Source organism: Protopterus annectens, chromosome 5.part0 (assembly GCF_019279795.1).
Source record: "Protopterus annectens isolate FY-2018-M chromosome 5.part0, PAN1.0, whole genome shotgun sequence".
NCBI classification, from domain to species: Eukaryota; Metazoa; Chordata; order Ceratodontiformes; family Protopteridae; genus Protopterus; species Protopterus annectens.
This window is the reverse complement of record NC_056735.1, coordinates 255,951,685-255,972,561: the sequence shown is the minus strand read 5'-3', so window position 1 is coordinate 255,972,561 and position 20,877 is coordinate 255,951,685. Positions and strand designations below refer to the sequence as shown.

At 39.0% G+C, this 20,877-nt stretch overlaps 2 protein-coding genes across 2 annotated transcripts in view; one reads left to right on the top strand and one right to left on the bottom strand.

The window, feature by feature from the left end:
- The window catches only part of TIMM10B (translocase of inner mitochondrial membrane 10B), a 253,997-nt gene extending 241,412 nt beyond the window's left edge, over nt 1-12,585 (bottom strand). The window contains exon 1 of the mRNA XM_044072223.1: nt 12,440-12,585. The gene's annotated coding sequence lies outside the window, so the exon portion shown is untranslated. The remainder of the gene's footprint in view (nt 1-12,439) is intronic.
- A 139-nt stretch (nt 12,586-12,724) lies between these two features.
- The window catches only part of ARFIP2 (ADP ribosylation factor interacting protein 2), a gene marked incomplete in the record, with an annotated part of 1,173,031 nt that continues 1,164,878 nt past the window's right edge, over nt 12,725-20,877 (top strand). Inside the window, 1 exon segment of the mRNA XM_044072222.1 lies at nt 12,725-12,933.

Sequence of the window (20,877 nt, the reverse complement as noted above, 5' to 3'; positions counted from 1 at the left end):
TGAAGGCATCTCCAAACATCTCAGAAAGATACAAGCAGAGGGTGGTGCAAAAAAGCATTCTTGTGGAATTTCAAGTTAAATAAATTGCATAACAGACAAGAGAAAGATCTGATCTATCTACCAAATGCACAATTAACCGACTCTGACAGGCAAAGAGATAGCAAATATGACTAAGGCAGAATATCTAATGATATTATAGGAGGACAGTCAAACATGAAAGCCAAGAAACACAATGTACTGTCCTGGCATGGAATAACATTGTCTTCTTTAAGAACCCACAAGATATTATCAAATTATTAGCCAACGAATTCAGCACCACCCTTAACTGGAAGAAATAAACTCTGCTCCTAACATGTTAGATAATCAAAGCACTGTACATGCCTCTTGACCTTACTGAAGCAGCATTATACAAAATCAAAAACACAAGCTAAATGGGCTCCAATAACACCCCTGGGTGTTCCCTCAGTGCATTAAGACATAACACGCCATACCTCCAGTATATCATAGTGAAAACTTATCCCCATGGGTGTAGTTCCTGAAGTGTCACCTGGTAGAAGTGGTGTCAATTCACAAGGGTGGGGCCTCACTAGTGGTCCCCAATAGAAAGGGTTGTCACAAAACTTAGGCATGCTATGACAAGGCAAATAACCAAAGATCCTACAGAGGTATTAAGAAATATTTTGAACATTTTATGAAATAAATATGGAAATCAAAAAAGGCACATACAGAAATATTCATGGAAGACAATTTGCTAAGATTAGAAGAAGATAAGGCTCAGCAAGCAATAACAGACAGGAGACAAGATAATAATGGTGATGTATAAAATCAATCAACAGTGAAGTCTCCAGGAACAGATGGCATTCCTATGGAAGTTTGGAAGATGGCAACAAAGAACATGATAAAGATCTGGAAGTTCTGATTAAGAGAAGTTTGAAAGAGAGGCAGCATCATCGAAGAAAGCTGTGGTGGCTGCATTACTTAAAGAGGAAAAGAACCCTCCTGCTTCTTATAGACCCATTTCAACTTTAAACCATGATTATAGGGAGTTTATGTCTATACTAACCAACAGAATGGCAAAGGTGTTGCCAAAAGTTGATAGAATGGTTTTGTGTAGGGAAGGCAAATATCTGGCAACATTTACACTTGCTAAATCTAGAAAAAGACAAATTGGTGTTGTAAAAAATGTTGAGATATAAAATAAATTAAACAAAGGCTATACCAGTAAATTACACACCCAAACAGGAATTGATTCAGCAACAACCACATTTATGGTGGCATGATAAGATGTGGTATTTAGGTACATGGATTAAACAAAAATTCTGTTAAGACAATTAATTCAAAAACTGAGAAACTGGAAGCTTTTGATTATGGATATGGACAGTGGGATACAAGCTGCAGTGAAAATGTTTTAATCCTTTTCGTTTCACATACAAGACAGGCACATGCTATCGACTACAGAGGAAGTTGTGAGAGAGGGGAAGGAGGAAAGACTTCAGATAACATGGTTCTCACCATAGAACAAGGTGATTTAGGGCTGCCTTCTCTGAAGGGATACTTCACAGCTATGTAGTGAAGGCTCATATGCAAACCACAAGTAGAAGGTTATAAATCAGTGGAAATGGACAATGATGAAACAAAGGGGAGTTTGAGAAATAAGGAAAGAAAAGAATTTTGGATCAATAACCACACAAAACACTATATTCGTAAAGCAGTAAAAAATATTCCAAGAACTAAGCCAATATGTTAATATAGAGTGAGAGCATGAAGGGACATATAAAACAGGCAAGATTAGGCTAGAATTTACTGACTAAAATTAGTAAAGGAACCAAGGTATTGGGAGCAAATAACTAGCAAAGGAAAAGTACTATAGTGCGAAAAGGCCAAGCAGAAGTTTGGACTACAAGGTAGAGAGACTACCTTCCCCTAAAGGATTGTTAACAGAATATAGACAAAGAGAAAGCAATATAGGATCATTAAGTGAAAGACTAGCTATGGTAAAGGTTTTAGTTGACTCCAGAACTGAATATGCTATTTAAAAAGGGATATCTGCACAGATATTTTCATATGTAGACAATGTTTCCTCGGATAATTAGCAAATGGTATAGGTTTGATGGGAGACAGACAAGTAATTTGGGATATTTTTTTTCTTTTTGGAATGTAACAAGTTGTTAGATTAAAAAGAAATCTTACAGAAGACTTAACAAACATGGGGATGGAATTGTTGTAACCAACAAAAGTATTCGTTTGAGATGGATCCAAATTGCCTAGATTTATCAAGACCTTACCAAGTTTAATAGTATTGCCAAATAAATAGGTAGAAAATGGAACTCAATATCTAAACCAACTGCTATGTACTAAATATTTTAAAGGAGATAAAAACTGGAGGTGGAATCTTTAGAAAAGGAAAGTAACAAATTACATAGACATAAATTGAATTTATGGGAACAACACATGCAGAATAAATGTTCATGAGGAGGAGTGAGATTTAAGAAAATCCTGGAATTAAGCGGTTTGTGTAATGTTAGAATGAACGATAATTGTTTAAAAAAATAAAGACGAAAAATGTTAGATAAATAGAAAATAAAACAAACAATAGAAAGTGAATCTATGTCACTGTTGGAAATTTAATTTAAGATGTTTAAAAAAGTTCTATGAAAAGTAATGGGAGTATTTATTATGGAGTTGGTTTAGAATGATAAACTGGGATATTTGTTGCTTCTTGACAAGAACCAATATGGCTTTCTAAAGAAGTTGCAGCAATACTAGATGAAAAGCTTGCAATACATACTGCATATTTAGAGATAGCCAAAGTCTCCAATAGTAAACCAAGTACTCTCAATTCACTGGATAAGTAACTCACTAGACAGACAGCTGGCTGATGGACAGAATGCAAGCGAATGCAGTAGATTACTAACTTACAGCTCATATGGGATTTACCACTGTGGTAGCATAGGATTTGGTTCTTGGCCCATTCTCTGATGTTTTCTTCTCTGACATGGAGGATTATGACAATATACAGTAAGAATGACCAAGTCTGCAGACAATTGCAAAGAGGGCAGCATCATCGTTTTCCCTAAAATAAACTTTTTCCTTACATAATAGGTCGAATAACACACATTTTATTTTACTCTACATATGTTTACAGAGAAACTCTGACTAGGCCAGAAGCCCATTTTAAGCAGAGGCCCGGGGAGAAAGGCTCCACTATAAAAATTAACCTTTACAGTAATAGCTGCAATGTAACAAAGTAAAAGCTCCACTACAGCAATTAAAAAATATATATATATATATATATATATATATATATATATATATATATATATATATAAAATGACAGTACAGAAAAGGTAACATGAAAGACAAGTATTCCCAACATGCAAACATTTAAAACATTCAACACTAAAAGTGTCATATTGACCTTTGGTAAAGCAAAGTGTTCCCAGTTAATTACCACACTACATGTCAGGCCTTAAAACTGGATCAGGACCAGAGGATAATGAGAAATGACAATTTCACCTTTGACCAACGCAGCAAGAAAGTTTTTATTGGTCCCCTAAGTGGTCTCCCATCAGCACAATTGCTTCTGTGGGATGTGGTGGGGGTGGGGGGCAGATTGGTTTAACCCCCAAACTGGGACCATGATGGACAACTGAATATTTTCCACAAGCCAAAGAACGATTAGACTTGAGTTAACAAATCAGGAAAGTTGCCAGCATGTTCTACAGGGAAGCAGTTATTCCTGTATGCACATCTTATAGGTTCATACTAGGCTATCTGCCCTAGGGCATTTATAAGCCTAGCCAGAGTGTGTTTGGCTTTCGCCACCCATTTTAAATTAATTTTGCTATGCCCTTTTTCGAGGTTAGTATACTGTGCCTCTGTCTAACAGTGACACAGAAATGATACCCTGGGTAAACCTACGCTCTCCCGTCCACTCATCGAGATTCCTCTTGAAGAGAGTCAATGAGGGACTTTGCCTAACCTGGACTGGGATTTTATTCCAGAGTGAAGGGAGCCTCTGGGTTATGAATCTGTCCCTCCAGCATGTCCTATTTATTTCAGTGCTGAGGTTCAAGTCTCTCGAGCGCGTGGCTCGATGGGATTTGGATTTTCTGAGGTGCAGCATGTCCATTAATTCTGGGTTGGACATGGCTTTATACGTCAGGCACAGATTGCCTCTGAGCAGGCGGTATGCCACTGAGTAGAGCTGGAGTTTCTTTAACTGGGCAGTATATGGCATCTGTTTGAGCCCTTTGATCCTCTTGGTGAGGAACTTTTGGGGTCTTTCCAGTTGCTGCAGGTGTCTGGTAAGGTACATCCCAAAAGGGGCTTTGTACTCAATTATGGGCATGATGAGGGATGAGTAAGAGGCACTATGACCTCTTCTGATCTAGATGTGAATCCCTTCATGATTAGGTGGGCTATATAAAATGTTTTTCTAACCACTTTGGCCACGTGGTTGTCAAATGAGAGATTGCTATCAACTTGGGTCCCCAGATCCCTAATTACTTCTTCTGTACTTAATGGATTACCACCTATGTGGTAATTTGTGGGCACTTTGTTTTTGCCAAAGGGGATGACTATACACTTTTTGGCGTTTAGCTTGAGGCCATGGCTCTGGCACCAGTTGTCTGTTTCTATGAGGCCCTTTTGGAGGATGCTTGTGTCGGTTGGAGAGTCGATTATGGCGCCCAGTTTGCAGTCATCTGCGAACTTGGTCAGCCACAGTCCTTACATGTTGGCCTGTACCTCCGAGAAATATATACCGAACAAGAGAGGTCCCAGGACTGAGCCTTGTGGGACACCACTTGTAACTGGTTTGGAGTCTGACATGGCTCCAGCAATTCTAACCATGTGGGTTCTGTCCTTGAGCCCGTTTGCAACCCATCTAGTGAGCTTATCTATAATGCCCGAGTGGGGTATTGTATTGAAGGCATTTGCGAGGCCCAGGTAGGCTGTGTGGACCACCTTCCCCTCGTCAATGGCCTTGGTGACTGTTTCAAAGAAGTCAACCAGGTTTAAGAGGCAGGATCTGCCCTTAAAGCCGAACTGGGTAGGATCCAGAGTCTGTAGGTCCCCAATATCTTTATTTATGAGGTCCATGATGATCCTTTCCATAGCTTTGCAGACCAAGCTAGTCAGGCTTATGGGGCGATAGTTTCCAGGATCCGTTGAGGCACCACCTTTGTGGAGAGGGACCACTGTTGCTGTACGCCACTCTTTGGGTACATATCCTGTAGTAAGGCTGAGATTGAACAGTAGTTTTATGTTTGGGTTTAGCTCTTCTTGGAGTTCATGTAGGACGCAGCCCGGGACACCGTCTGGTCCCATTGATGCTGTGTTTTTTGCTTTGGAGAGGGCGGCTCTTACCTGAGCATCTGAGATGTCAGGGGGGCAGCACTCTGCTGGGATAGATATTTGCCCTTTTGGTGGAGGGGGGGAGAAGTTTGCGCTGAACCTGTCAGCTAGCATGTTGGCAATGTCTGTGGGTTCGGTGTATTTTTTGTCATTTTGGACTAATTCTGAGCATACCTGGGAATTCCCACCCAGGTTACTAACATAACTAAAGAAAGCCTTGTGATTATCCTTAGTGTCCTGTGCAATTTTTCTGTCGAAGCTGGCCTTAGACGATTTTATGAGTGCCCGTAGTTTTTTGCCAATACTGATCAGAGATGCCTTTCCTTTTTGGGATTATGCTCTATCGTGTAGTAGCTTCCTCCTTCTATTGTATAGTTTGTTTATGGCTGGGGTCCACCAGACAAGACGTCTGCCTTTGAAGGATTGGGTCTTGGTTTTATTTGGGATTGCATGATCCATGCATTCCTGAAGGTGTTCACAGAATGCGTTTGTAAAGGATTCTGCGGTCTGGGCCATATTTTCCACAGGCCCGGGGGCTTTGAAGGATTCCACCTCAGTTTTGAGGAGTGTGAAATTTGCTTTAGAGAAGTTTTTCACTGTGGTTTTCTGGGCAGGGGGTGGGGTCGGGATGTGAATATCCGGTGAGATTAGTTTATAGTCTGATCTTACCAGTGAGGGATACACTTCTGGTCTGGAGCATAAAGTCCCCATGTTGGTGATGATCAGGTCCAGTATGTTTTCCACTCTTGTGGGAGTGGTAATAAGTTGTTCCATAGCATTTGAGTTTATACATTCTAGGAACCTTTGGACTAGGGTGTTGGAGCTAGAGTAATGCTTCCAGTCTATGTTTGGGTAGTTGAAGTCGCCCAATATAATGGTGTTTGGAGAGACCTTCATATTTTCCAGTGTTCTCAGGAAGGCCGAGTGGGGTTCCTGGGTTTGGGAGGGTGGTCTGTAGCAGGCTATAAACTGGAAGGCAGTTTTACCCACTGTTAGTTGCACATGGATAGTCTTTGATGCTTCGTGCTGTGCCACCAACCTGGAGGTGTGGGTATCTTTGAAGAATATTGATACTCCCCCTCCTTTTGTGGTTCGGTCCAAGTTTTGGGGCTGAAAAGCATGGTATGAGGTATAACCTGGTAGTGCTGGGTTGCTCTCGGGAGCCTTGAACCAGGTTTCTGTTACTGCACAGATATCGATGTTCTCCATGCTAAGGAGAGTTTCGACTGCGTGCATCTTGATGTTTAGACTTTTGGCGTTGAGTAGCATTACTCTTAGTTTCTTATCCCTTGTGATACCTATGGAGGTGGGTTTGTCTTTTGAGCCTTGCCTAAAAAAGGCACTATGGGGGTAGCAGGAGCCTTTGCCAATATCCGAAAGCCCAGGGGTGACAGGTGCAAGCCGTCCCTAGCGAAGCATCGTGGCTTGTCGAGCATGTCATCCCAGGCTGACAGGCATTGGATCCCCTTTGAATGACACCAGTACTTAAGCCAATTGTTGAAATTGATCATCTTGTCTTCATATTGTGGCATCATTCTTGATGAGGGTAAGATGCTACTCAAGGCCAGGGTCATACCAGCCTGGGCTACATGCTCAGAGAGCTCCTCTATGTCTCTTTTCATGTAGTCCAGGGAGGTACTTCTCAGGTCATTCACACCAGCATGGACAATGACGGAGTCATATTTATACTTGCCTTGGAGTGACCTGTGTGCTTGTGTTATGTGGCGGATCCTAGCGCCCGACAGGCAGCTCACCGTGACCTTCTCCTTGTTCAGCCTGGTGAGCGGGACATCAGTGTGCCTAACGATAGAGTCACCTATTACAAGTGTATCAGGTGTGTTGTTTAGCCTTAAGGGCTGTGTCTGTTCAGCACACTGGCTTTGTGAGCTATGTGTTGCACGTGTTTTGTTTTGGGGTAGCGGTTGCTTGGGTGTCTGCTTTGGAGGTCTCTGCTGCTTAGGCAGATTTTTATTTAGAGCCTCCTCTGTAATCCATCTAGTTTTAGATTATAATAATTCTTCTACAGTCTCCCATGCACCTTGTCCAGTTAGAAAAGGTCCAAAGACTCTTTAATAAGCAGCACAACTGCCTCAATAACTTGAATTATTCAGAAAAGCTAAAAGTGTCAATCTTCTTGGTATCTTATTGTCACCTCAAAGGTGATTTGTACCTTTTATTCACGGCTTTGAATGACTCACTGCTTTACAAAAAACTCTGCTTGAAATCTGTCAGAAGGAATACCTGAAGAAATAATTTTAACCTAAAACCATCATGACCATTAGTAGTAGGCATGAAAGATTCATCATCCAGCTCCCATGTCTCTGGAATAAACTTTGTCTCAACTGTAAACAGCTCAAGTATCTTTCTTTGCATTTAAGAAGCATGTAAATTACAAAATAAGATGCCAGTCAAAGTTTTTAGATGACTAACAAACTGAAAGCTCTTTTCACAATGATATGAAACTATGCTTACACTGTCACCAGATCACAAAGTGGTGTCAGAGTTTCTACAGTTTTACATTTTTAAAATGGAAGGCAACCTAAAACGTGTATAAGTATGAAAGCTCTGTAAATGCCTCTGTGCTACTTTCAGTTTAAAAGATAACAAAGCATGATGGAAAAAATACCCTTTGCCACTTTCTTTATGAAACCATAGCAAAATAATTCCAGCCCCCAGACTGTCCCATGCAGGTGTGTGTCAAATATCTACTAAAGCTCAGACAAGCAACTTCAATTACCATTCTGGAGACTGGAAGCAATGTGATTCAATGAGTAACAAAAACAAGTTGTTAATACTTGTTATGGCTTAGTTAATATTTAAAGAAATTTAATCATCAGGTCACTGCCATACTCGTCTATGGTTCTGCATTGCATCTGTTTCAGTCTCTTACATCATACCATGTCTGCTTTTTAAGTGCATCTCAGCAGTGCACCACCAAAAATAGTGTAAGCATATTCCAATCCTAATCAAAAGAAGAAAAATAAAAAGTGGGAGAACTGCATGGAGTACTGTTCAGCTCTGACAATTCTGCCTGAAAACTAACCCTATTTTCCAGACCTTCAATTGCTCCACTGGCACTGGTCACAATCGGAGGTCATTTTTCACAAATTGTCAGGCAGATAACACACATCTACTGCAGAGACCACTACCCACCCTTGTATTGCTACGTTTTAAGCTATCTTGCCTGCATTGCAAATTACCTTCTGAAATGGGGGATAGAAGAGTGCCTATGACTTACAATTCAAAAGCTAGGGACTAGAGAGAGAATTGTGTTATCATAAAAGCCATTTCCAAAATAACAACACACAATGGAATGCAGCACAAAAGCTTCAGAGTACAGCACCAGCTGCTTCAGTTAATGGCGAGTATTAACCAGGGCATCAATGCATTTCAATTGGTGTTGCTGAACAAGTTTAAAACATTAATACTCAAACTCCCTTCAGCTATGCATTTCCTTCCCACACTTGCATTACTAAGACACTGACTGCCCACTCGTACCCAATGTAAATTTCTAAGACTGGTATGCAGTTCTCAATACACAAACAGCTCATTAACTGCAATAAGGAAAACTGTCCAACTCTTTTGCAAGCATGGTTTAAATAAATAAAAAATATACAAAATAAAATATGTTTTTTAATTACCCTTTGAGTGCTTCCTACCCAAAGGCCCTAGATGTGATAACTAGGCCTTCTCCAGCATCCCTGATATTATCACTCTTGTATCTGAACATCCTCAATAGGTTCCTTTTTTCCCCTTTACAATATGCAATGAAAAAAGTGTGCTACTCTTGCTTTACTCTCCACACTGTCCACAAAAACAGAACCACGCTCTTCCCAAAAGTAAAGCAACATGTTCACTCTTTGGGAGGTGAGCACAAACTCCACAACACATTCAGTAGTTTATCTGGTTCAGATCACACTTCTGTAGTCCCTCCAACAAATTAATACAGTTTGGCCACATTCGTTTAATAAGTGTGACACATTTTTAAACAAATTTAATTTGTGGGACTCCAAATTGTTAAATTCTGTATTGTCAATGCACAATTTTGCTCCCAAAAAAGGAGTCTGCAAATGTGCAAACCTACAATTTAGTATAGTTTTTAAAATTCTTACTATGTTAAGTCAAAAAGTAGTGTTAGAAAGTGAAAATATTAAAACTGGCAAAGTTGTAATGCAATGTCTTTTTGTCAGTTTGGTAAATAAGAGGTTGTAAATTTGGCAATACTTTATTAATCTGTTCTAAAACCTACAAAGCAGCAAGATGTGCCAGCTATCTTTTTCCAGACTGGGGACAAAGTTATATTTCTGGGGGGCAGTCTGGAACTTGCATCAGCAGCTAAACTTTACAGGTGACAGAGTTAGACTCAACACAATAGTGACTGGCACTCTAATATCTGACCACCAAGGCATGACTCAAGGGTTTTGTATTTACATTTCAAGGCTGTGAAATGTCTAAGATGCACAGACCTTGGAGTTAGCACACACAGGTAGCAAGGATGTGGTGAAGGTGCAGCTCAACACATTGGGAGAATACAGAAGGCCTTTCCCGCTGTAAAAATGCTTTCTTTTCAGTTGTTTAGTAATGCTGAACAACATTCGAATCTCATTCCCTCAAAAAATATAAACTCTTAATTAGTTACTCGTAATCAGTAAAGAACTGCAGCATTCTTAGCGGCCAATCTCAAGCCCTTCAAATCTAAAGCACAATGTTTTATTTGCTTTTTTATTGACTGGATTAGTCCCACTAGGCCAATGGCCTATTTTCACAGGTGGTTCAAGGTAGTACTTATACTAATAGGGGAAATTTAACTAGGACACTGAGAAAATTCCCCTACTCTTTTCAATAACTGATGTGGAATCTTTTACATCCATCTGAGTTACCATAAACTCAAGCAGATGGGGCATCAGCATTATTTGTTTGTTAATTGCATGGGATGGTACAGGACCTTTACAGCCACTTCCTAAGTCATTTGTCAAAGACAAAACAGTTGCATACATATAAAATTAAAATGTAAATATTAAAACAAGCATATCAAACTTTAATACTATATATATATATATATATATATATGTATGTGTATTTCCCAAAACATGATACTATAAAATCTGCTACACACAAAGATCACACTTAACATGCATTACCAACAAGCTTAAATCACTTAATCCAGGTTTACACAAAAGATTTATACCTAGCACTTTCCTTTCATTCCCTTTCAAAACTGGTTTTATCTATTAGTGACAAATTATTCTGTCTATATATTATGACCACCATATACATGCAAAGAGATAAAAACCTGATGTGAACTGCAGATAACATTGTTAACATATCCAAAAATGTTCATGCTTTAACAAAAATGTAATATTAGTGTAGTAACAATTCCTAAAATTAGATCATTTCTAATCATCAGCTCTCAATAGAAGTTGCACAGGAAGCTTCAGATCAGAAAAAAGGACGTCAATAAAACTTATCAAGGTAATGTGGACTTTTGATATTTTCCCTGTCTGCAAGCTGGTACATTACTAATTATGGCAGAAAAAAAGGACAACATTAAGGCTTAGGGTCATCCAGGGCACTGAAGTCACTCTGACCCCTGGATTGACCACTTAAGCCATGTAATCACTAGGTACTTGCTTTACATGAGCATGCAAAAATGCACACATTATACACATTTGCTCAAGGACATGAGATACGAATACTGATCAAATTTAGCATTTGAACAATACCTCTTACATATCAGCTCTTTTAAATGCTACTGGGTAAAGACTCTTGCCACTTCTGATTAGTGTTTGCTGGTTTTGTATAGAGAACATGCATCAGTTAAAGTTTTTTTAAGTCATTATTTGGTTTGCTGCAGGACTGTACATTACAGTGTTGCAACTGTTAATGACACCACTTAAGTCTTAAGAAATTATATGAACAGAACAAATGAAACAGATAAGGTTTCCCCAACATGTCTGAAATAAACCATGTTGACTTTCACAGACTGTTCCCTAAACGGCAATGTACTGTACACATTTTGCCCGACAGAATGACAGACAGACATTGTCTCTGCAGTTTTCCTTACCTGCCTTCTAAAAGGTTAACCTTTTGTTCCTTTCATATCCACTACTTTGGTAACTCAGCTAAAGAAATACATTACATTTGGTCTGATACAACAGTCCTACTGCTGTGCATCCATGCAGCCTTTGATTTAGTGTTTGATTGCCTATGAAGTATTTATGTCCGTTTTCCATTTGTTATGCAACCACTGGTATCTCTGTTACCTTCACTTTTGTGAAATCCACTCATGCGGCATTAAACTGGTAACAGTTTGCATTACAGATCACGAATCTTTACTATTGTCTTAGCATTTGCCGAAGCTATTTTCTGTTATACTTTGCAAAGGACTGTGCTTCCACTTAACCAAATGAGAGAAGGGAGATGAAGGGAGGCTAGGAGGTTAGGAAGCATAACAGAAAAGAACACTACAAACACACCAACAGACTTTACTGGTTTGCTTCACTTTCACTAACTAAACTATATTAACACCCAAAACTTGCCCTTATATTATTAATTAAAGAAAGGAGCTATAAATTCAGACAATGTGTCTTTATTTCAGAATTCTGGGATGAAGCCCATCTGCCCGAGTGCGTTCAGTTTTAAGGCTGTATTCTACATTTAATTTTCTGTGAATGGATTCTCATCAAATTTTGGAGCTAGTTTAAATCCAAATGTTGATTCCGGTGGGGGTCTTCACCTCTCATGCAGACCAAGAACCAATACATTTTGCTTACTATCTACGTACATCTTTTTCCTCTTTTAGCTTACACGTATTTTCCAATCTTACTATAATAAAAAAATTGTTTCATTTCGCTAACACTGAATAAAATAATGATCGTCCAGCTTCATCTGTTGTGTTGGTACTGTTTCTTCTTTCATCTCCTTAAAAGTTCTTGCCCACACTGCATAATACAGGATAAACAACACAGCACCCCTAACACGTCTGAGTCCCGCTCCTTTACTTCCAAGTCCTGCTGCATCAATAGTAGAAACAGTAGAATACTTACATTCAACATTCACTGACTGCTTGCCTGTGCCTTACCTTTACAGAACCACCAACTAGAACAGAAATTGTGCAGATGAATAACCTTTACTGAAAATCTGTGAAAATGACATGCTTAATCAATGTACAGCACATAACCCAGTCAATTTACAACTGTCTTGACACCGTGAGTTTGACAGGAGGCCGCCATCTTAGTGACGTGTGTTGTCTTACTCCTTTTTCATTTACCCGGACGTAGTGACGTTGTGGTCTTCCCCAGGTCCCTAATCCAAGAGAGAGGCGGGCAAGGACTGTGAATGAAAGCAGGCGGAGTGGGGACAGTAAACCTGCGAAAGACAGTCAACAATTGTACGGGTTTCTGCTCTTCTGTTCTGAACGCTGTCAGTTAATAACTGACTTCTAGCTCATTTCTTTGGAAGGACAGTAGGTGTTTTGTTGGGCGATTACCAAGCTCTTCACACTGACAACCCCCTAGCAGCGGCCCCTATCCAGAGCTAGCTACGAAGAGCGAATAAATTGCAGGGCACTGAAAGGTAAGCAGTACAGAAGGTGTCATTGTTCTTGAAAATAACAGACCACCTTTAGGGAGTAGGCCATTGTGCTTGTTCATTTTCCTTGCTGGCTTGTTATCTTAGGTACAGTGAATGTGAACTATGCAGTGATGGAAATTAGGCAGGCTGCAAGCGCTGTTGACATAATCAAGGGGAGACACCTGCAACGGGGTGTTGACTATGTATTGCCATATGTTAGAGGTATAAATGGACCTTCTTTGGCTTTCTAAACAGTGGAGTGTCGATAAAATATACGTAGAGACTGTTAAGTATAATTATTTAGGTAGGGAATGGAATGAATGATCTGACCTCTTAAATAACTTGTTCTAAGTAGCTTTTCAGGTGGTTTTTCCTGGAAGATTGTAATAAGCTTAGGTTTCCTTGTTGGAAGTGTACCCTCCCCCAAAGTACATAACTGTGGAAAAGGTGTTGTTGCCTCGTTTTGATGATTTCAACAGGCCAGGCAGGTGTCTCAGGTGAGTGGCTTTGACATCGTGCTTTCTTGCGTTTAGTAGGTTAATGCTGTACACTTACTTTATGTCAGTTTGAACTAAGGTGGTGATATGCTTTGGTTTAAAGTTTTTGTAGGAGTGGTGGTCTTATGAGATTTTTTCTGTAATGGATTGATTTAAACGTGGACTTTACGATATTTGTATTTACTGTTTTCTGTATGGTATTCTGTGTAGGATTGAAATGTGGAGAATTTAATTTTACTAGTCTCCATCGCATCAGAGGCACTTGTATAGCTGTACTATAATAGCTGTGTTTAGAACTTGTTTACTGGTGGTAAGTGTATGCATACAGTTGCAGTTACAGAGACGGGCTGGAGTTTATTTACTGTGTTACTTGTTTTGAGAATGAAATTACTGTTCACAATGTTGGCAGTGGCTTGCATAGTTGCTGCCTTTGTTTATTTTGTGAAATGAAAAAAGGATTCTGAGATGGTGAAATAAAAGTGGTTCAACAGGATGGATGAGTCTGTCCATTTTTTGGCCAGGATCTGTGATTTATATTTTAAATTTCTGGTCTATCATCAATGCTTTTTGCTAAAGTTGATACTAAGTATGTCTGATCTGAAATAGCAAAGTTGTATTTCTGTAAAAGGTAATTTGTTTTTGTTTACTAAATAACTTTGTGTTTTTTTTTTTTTTTAGCAGCAGTGGTACACCAGAGAGATTAGGGGCAAATGTCATAATGCAGTGTTGTTGAAGATTAATTTTGAATGCTGGGTTAATGCTTTGTAAAAATATTTATGCTTTTGTTTTCAACAACAAAAAAAGAGAGTTTCTTAGAAACTGTTTTTGTGTTGACTTTTGCTCATGTGTATTTAACACTTTGCTTGACCCCTGTTATTCTTAACTGAGTGGCATTATACATTTGTCTCATTAGACATGGGTGGAACATGTTTGAGGGGTAGACGTGTATCACAGCAAGTGCTACTTTTACTGAGTTGTGTTTCTGTTCACATTGAGCAAAGTACTTCTCTTGCTCTCTCCGTATGCAGTTTGGACAGATGGCTGAGAAGCCACAAGCTTATCCCCTGGTTTGACGCCCTTGTCCCTTATGGCTAAGGGTGACATATAGATGCTTTGCCCAACTCTGGGTTATTTGTATTTAAATTACAAGGGCTAAAAATCTAATGGAAATACAGAGCTAGGCTTCTAAAGATCCTCACTGATCAATAACCTAGAAGGTAGTTAAGAAACTATAAATGTATTAGTAGCAGGTTTAGCTATGCTGATGGACATGTATTATCCATTCTTTATTATTCACTAATGTGGATATTAATTCACTTTGCATTCCTGTGGAGGCTTCAGTCCAAATTAGACTCCGTAATGAAAAGAGCTGACAGACTGCAATAATGTGAACTTCTTAAGAATATGGGTTTTTATGACTTCTTTCAGTAGAAACTTCTGCAGCACATGAAGATTGTGTTAGTTACATAAAGCCAAAGTTGATATAAATGCATAAACACAGCAGAAACAGTTAATATTGATTCTCTATGGTAAAGTTAATACCACATGAGGGTCATTGTCATCATCCAGTCTTTATTTTGTGAAATGAAAAAAAAGCTTTCTCTTGAAAAGCAGGTGTAGCTGCTTAGAAGTTATTGGACCAAAACGACCCTCCTCCACCCAGTCTAGGACAATGCTGTAGCATGGTGTCCAGTTTTTTAGGGTCAACTTTGTTTTGTCTTGTTAATTGGTATGTGCAGATCTTGGTGTTTACTGTGTCAGAGTTATGAAACTGTCATTTTAAACAAAAAAAAAAAAAAGCTGCCAATCTGCTGTGTTTATATAGCAGTTAGACATTTAACTGATTCTGGGATGCTCAGTAACTTGAGGGTCCTAACTGTGATGCAGGTTAATTCTCAGTTAATTAGTCTGAATTAGAAGAAGGAAAAAAAAAAACAAATCTTTTTATGTCCTCAACATGCAAATAAGTAAGATTCTCCATTGCTCCTCCAAGAGGGCATTTGTCAAGCAAATAATCGATGTAAAAACCATGGGCTAAAAGTAAATGCCAAGAAGTGGATAATGGTATTCTTTGGCAAGCTTGACTTCCCTTTTAACTATCACATTGACAGTGCACCCCTGAAAGCTGATCCTAAGTCAAGCACCTGAGAACCTATGTCGACAATGAATTGCCATTGATCACCATGTATGTATTTACTGTTGTAGAGAAGTCCTTTTACACTACACAGCTTATGTCTAAAGGAATGGCATTGAGGTCTAGGGATGTAGTCATTCTACTGTACGCAGTAATGAAGAAATAATGATTATTTATTTATAATTCCTTCAAATCCAGACCGGTTTCGGCTATTCAGCCTTTATCAATGAATACAATAAACTTTATTTTATTTATTGTATTTTTTATTTCCCATCCAGTTATCCAGGTTGCGCTTTAAAAAGGGGTAAAGAGGTACTCTGCTTGACATGGAGAGGGAGTTTATTCCACAGATGGGGGAGTCTCTGGGACACAATTCTGTCCCGCCATTAAGTCCTGCTGATGTCACAGACCAGGTTGAGTCCACGTGTGTGGGTTACTCAAGTGGAGCTTGACTTGCGGGTATGCAGCAGTTCCATCACGGCAGGGGTCTGAGATTGCCTTGAATGCCAGACAAGAGGTCACCTCTGAGGTGTCTGTATGAAACTGAGTAGAGGGATAGGCTAAAGCCTATCTGTGTAGATTTTTGAGGCCATGGATTCTGCTGGTGAGGAACCTCTGTGGTCTCTCCAGCTGCTGTAGTGCTTTGTGAGGTACATGCCAAATGGGGCGTTGTACTCAATAATGGGCCTTGTAAGGGAAGAATACATAGATGTTATGATCTCCTTGTCCCTGTATGAGGTACCCTTACATATGAGATGGGCCATGTAGAAAGCTTTCCATACAATGGAAGCATCATGGTGGTCAAAAGTCAGGTGGCTATTAATCTGGGTGTCCAAATCCCTCACGACTGATTGCATGCTTAGGATGTTGTTATTAATGTGATAATTTGTGGGGATGTCACTGTCCCCAAAGATGATGGTGCATTTCTTTGTATTCAGCATGAGGCCATGTTTCTGGCACCAGTCATTGTTTGGGTGAAATGCCCTTGGAGGATGTCCACTTCACTAGGGGAATTGCTGACAGTGCCCAGCTTGCAGTCATCTGCAATCCTGGTCAGCCACAGCTCACTGGTTTTGGCCTGCACCTCAGAAAAGTATATCCCAAATAACAGAGGCCGCTAGACGAATCCTGGGGTACGCAACTCAGTACGGGTTTACTGCTTGAGGTGGCTTCCCCTATTTTGACTAGGTGGGTTCTCAGTGAGCCAGTGCATTAGTGATGCACTGTCATTAGTGCTGAGACCAGTGTGGGTGAAGATTTCTGCTCACCTATGATGTGAATTGCAGTGCTGCACATAATTTAGTAAGAAACACACACACACACACACACACACACACACACACTACCAAATAAAGCAGCTGCACTTTTGTGCCCTCTCCCAGTCTGCACTTCTTTGGAGCTATGGCTCCCCCAGTGGTTAAGTTGGTATTGACCTCCTGCTTTTACCCCCCATCCCACTTTTACGGTAACTGCACTGTTAGCTGAGCTTGGGTCTGTGCTGCACTCGGGGCTAAAACCTCTATGGTGTATTGATTGCTTTTATTCATACCAGTTTTGTCCCTGGTCCTGCTGCTTGAGCTTTTTTTCTTCTGTGCCATGCATCTCTTCAGTCCTGCTCTTTGCCTGCCATTATTGAGCCAAGTTAAATGTAGCCTTTCAGCATGGTGCTTCTATTCCCGATCCCCTGACCCTTGTGTGTAAAGTGAGGAGATATGAAGGGGCATGTAGCATTTTTATGCCATTTGCAAATTGCATTTTTTTTTCCTTCCTCTTGGTTGTGATTGATTTCCCCATATCCCTAGTCATACGTTTGCAGTGCTTCCACTGCTTGACATGGACAAAAGGATCAAACTTTGGTATCTGCTCACAACTAGGGTTACCACCTGTCCCACTTTGCGAGGGACAGTCCCTCTTTGGGCAGTTGTTTCCTGCAAAAAATGTGAAAAAATGGCAAATAGATTTTAGGACAAATTTATTTTCTATATTTTATGTCATAGTTGCATAAAACAGTTATTCTGTATCTGAAACGCCTAAATGTTATAAGAAACAGAATAAGGAACTAAAATGCTACAAGAATAGACTTTTATTCAGGCAAAAAACTGAAGTTCTGTCCTTTGTACTGGCCGTGGGTATGTTTTGCCCTGCAAAATCTGATGTTTGTAGCACAAATGTCCCACTTTGGGCATTTGGAAAGGTGGCTACCCTACTCACAACAAGAAAGTAAGTTTAATGCTTTAATTCCACAGTACCCTCCCCCAGACAAATTAAATAAATAAAGCAGACCCCTGACTGGCTTACACACTTGCTAGTCAAACTCTAGTTGATAACAACAAAGATCATTTCCCTTTTCCTCCCCTTTCAGGCTATCCTAGTCATGTTACATTATAACCTGGTGTACAAATTTTCAGATATTTAATTTGTACTACATATAGATTTTTAACTGCTTGCAAAATTTATTGCAGGTAGCCAAGGTTGGGTGCTTTGTTATCACATTATTTCATCTCTGGCGTTTCACATTGAACTTAATATACTATACAGTTCTCTTTTCACTACATTTTTTTTTGCAGTCATTAAGATTTGCCTTTACTTTATGCACACCCTTTTTGGTCATCCTAAACATTCTGTTTGCATTTCTGATCCTGAACCATGAAGTACGTTTTGAGACCAGGTATTTCAGGCTGCTGGGGTTAGAAGTACAGTTAAAGTGGTTAGGTCATCATTTTGACTGAGGCAATTCTATTTCTTCACACTCTACAGTTATTATGATAGCTGTAATATTTCAAGTTTGAAGTAAGTACTTTTTTATTTATTTATTAGACTTGGATTCATTGCCAAGGAAACATGTTAATATCTTTCCCTATGAAGAAATACTTATAAGATAAATACTGGAACACTTTCGAGTTGTAACTTCTGAAACCCACCAGTGAGCATTCATTTGTTTTAAGCAGTGCAAATTTCACTAGTGAATACAGTTCACAGGTTCAGTTGTCTTCACAGCACCTCATGCATGATTATTTACAGATGCTGGCAAACATCCTTGTTCACATCCTGGTAATGCTCCACCCCATCCAATATACATATTAACTAAACCTCAAAACTCAGATGATAATTGCCTTCATTTCTACTTAGATACATGTCTTTAACCATTACTGCTACACACCATTTTCAGTGCAAGTTCACTTTTTGCATTTGCAGATGTTTGTTTTACTTTGTAAATGTAGGTCATCACACATTTCACTATGCTTAAGGATTTTCTGAACATTAAAAGCAAGCTGTATTACCTAAACTTGGCAAACGGCATTATGTGTTGTGAAAACCTTTTGAGATGAAACTATTCTAGTGCACCCCGATGTTTACCTTGCATTGCTTGCTTTCTATATTATATTATTTAATTCATTTATTTGTTTACTTAATGCTTGAAATCCTGGTTCTTGCGTTACAGTTTATTTTTATTTATCTTTTGACCAAGATAGTCTCCCTAGGCTGGTAATGTCTTTTTCAGGAGAGACCTGAAAAGGATGCTTATCTGGTTAAGCAGTAATTTAGTAAATTTTAAAACAAAAAATATCCCACAGGGATGCCAAGCAAGAACTAGTTGTACAGTATTCTTAATATGAGTTAAGTACTTTTGTTTTCTGCTTAATTTTAAAGAACATGTTAAGTTACTGACCATATCCTGTTATTTTCAGGAGTGCCCAGCACTTTTATTAGACACCACTTAAGTAAATGCAGTTGTCTTCATTATCTGGAAAGGCATGTTTTTAAAGCTTTGGTTTGGCGGATTGCTTGGTTTTGCGTAATTGTCTTTAAGAGTGTGTGTTTGTGATATATACATAGAAAAAAAAAAATCTGGGTTTAATTTCAAGATTAAAGGCCTTATGACTACTGGAATATTTTTCTAATGGAGTAAGTTTAACGCAGAAATAATTAATACAGATTTGTCAATTTGTTGTCCCTGTGTTTTGTCATTTCAAAGTTAGTCTTTTAATTTCTGTGCTGAACTGCATTTGCTGACATCTGGCACTTGTTCTTATAATTTTTCCTGAAGTGAGGTGACCATAGAGTACAGTACTAAATAGTGGGTGTTGCAAGGGATTTAGACCATCCTGGGGGGGGGGGGGTATAAGGTCTTTACTCTTCACAGGAAATCATATTCAACTTTTAGGAAAAAACATCTCTGACCAAGACCACAATAGTTTAGAGATGTTTTATAATATTTTTTTGGGCACTGGAAAATGCCTTGGGTGAAGTTCTGTATGTATATAATGCAGTTTTGATGGAAACTCTGCAGCATTTTTGGACACTAAGCAGTTAGAGTGAAAGTAAGGATCATTATAGGCTGGCTGTGAAGCTTTATTAAATTGGAGTAAGTGTACAAATACAAGGCCATTACCTGTTGTGAAGAATAATGTATATAGTTAACGTAAACCTGAAATCTGCCTGCCTGAATACAAGATCTTGTACATAAAATGACAACATAGAAACTTGGACCCAGTAGAACTTCAAACCATCTGATGAAGTTCCAGTAAAGAAAAGGACAAAAGTGCTGAAGTCAATTGGTTTGAAGATCTTGGACATAAAGATGTAATTAGAAGGGCACAGGTGAATTGCCCCCTGAGATATTTTGGAAATTGTATGTGTGATAAATATTCATACACATTGTGTGCGCATGTTGATTTCTATTACGTGTGTTATCCTCTTGTCATTTTATAGTTAGGCCTTTAAATCCTGAACTGATTTTGCTGATATTTGGCATTCTTCTGTACATATAACCCTTTTATGGGGTGTACAGTTGATTGAAAACAAGACCATCTTTGCAAAAAAGAAGTGCAGTTGCATAGTTATTGCAGGAAAAGGGCAGTTGCCCTTTACATCCACCTGTATAGTGGTGCATAACCACCGTGGAGACTTTTTGTTCCTGAAATAATAAATGTAGCTTTAATGAGCATGAGGTGGCGACTGTGGGAGCAGTTTATTGTATTAAATGCCCTTGTAACAAGTTTTGTATTGATCATATGCCTACAGCAGTTAGAAAAAGTATCTTGGAAAATATCTGAGATATCAGAAATATTTCTGAAACTTGTTCAGTGGCCCAGCAATTTTTTTTTTTTTTTTTTTTTTTTAACATCATAGTTCTGATGTCTCGGTTCTTGTGGTCTTTTTATGATACGTTTATCCAGCAACTAATTTGCTATTCGATAAAACTGCATTTTTTGTTGCAATTAAAATTTAAGTATATTTGTATGCGCAACATATTACAACGTTTAGATCTGAATAACCAGGAAAGTGTTTGACTGTTGGAGTATATATTTTTTC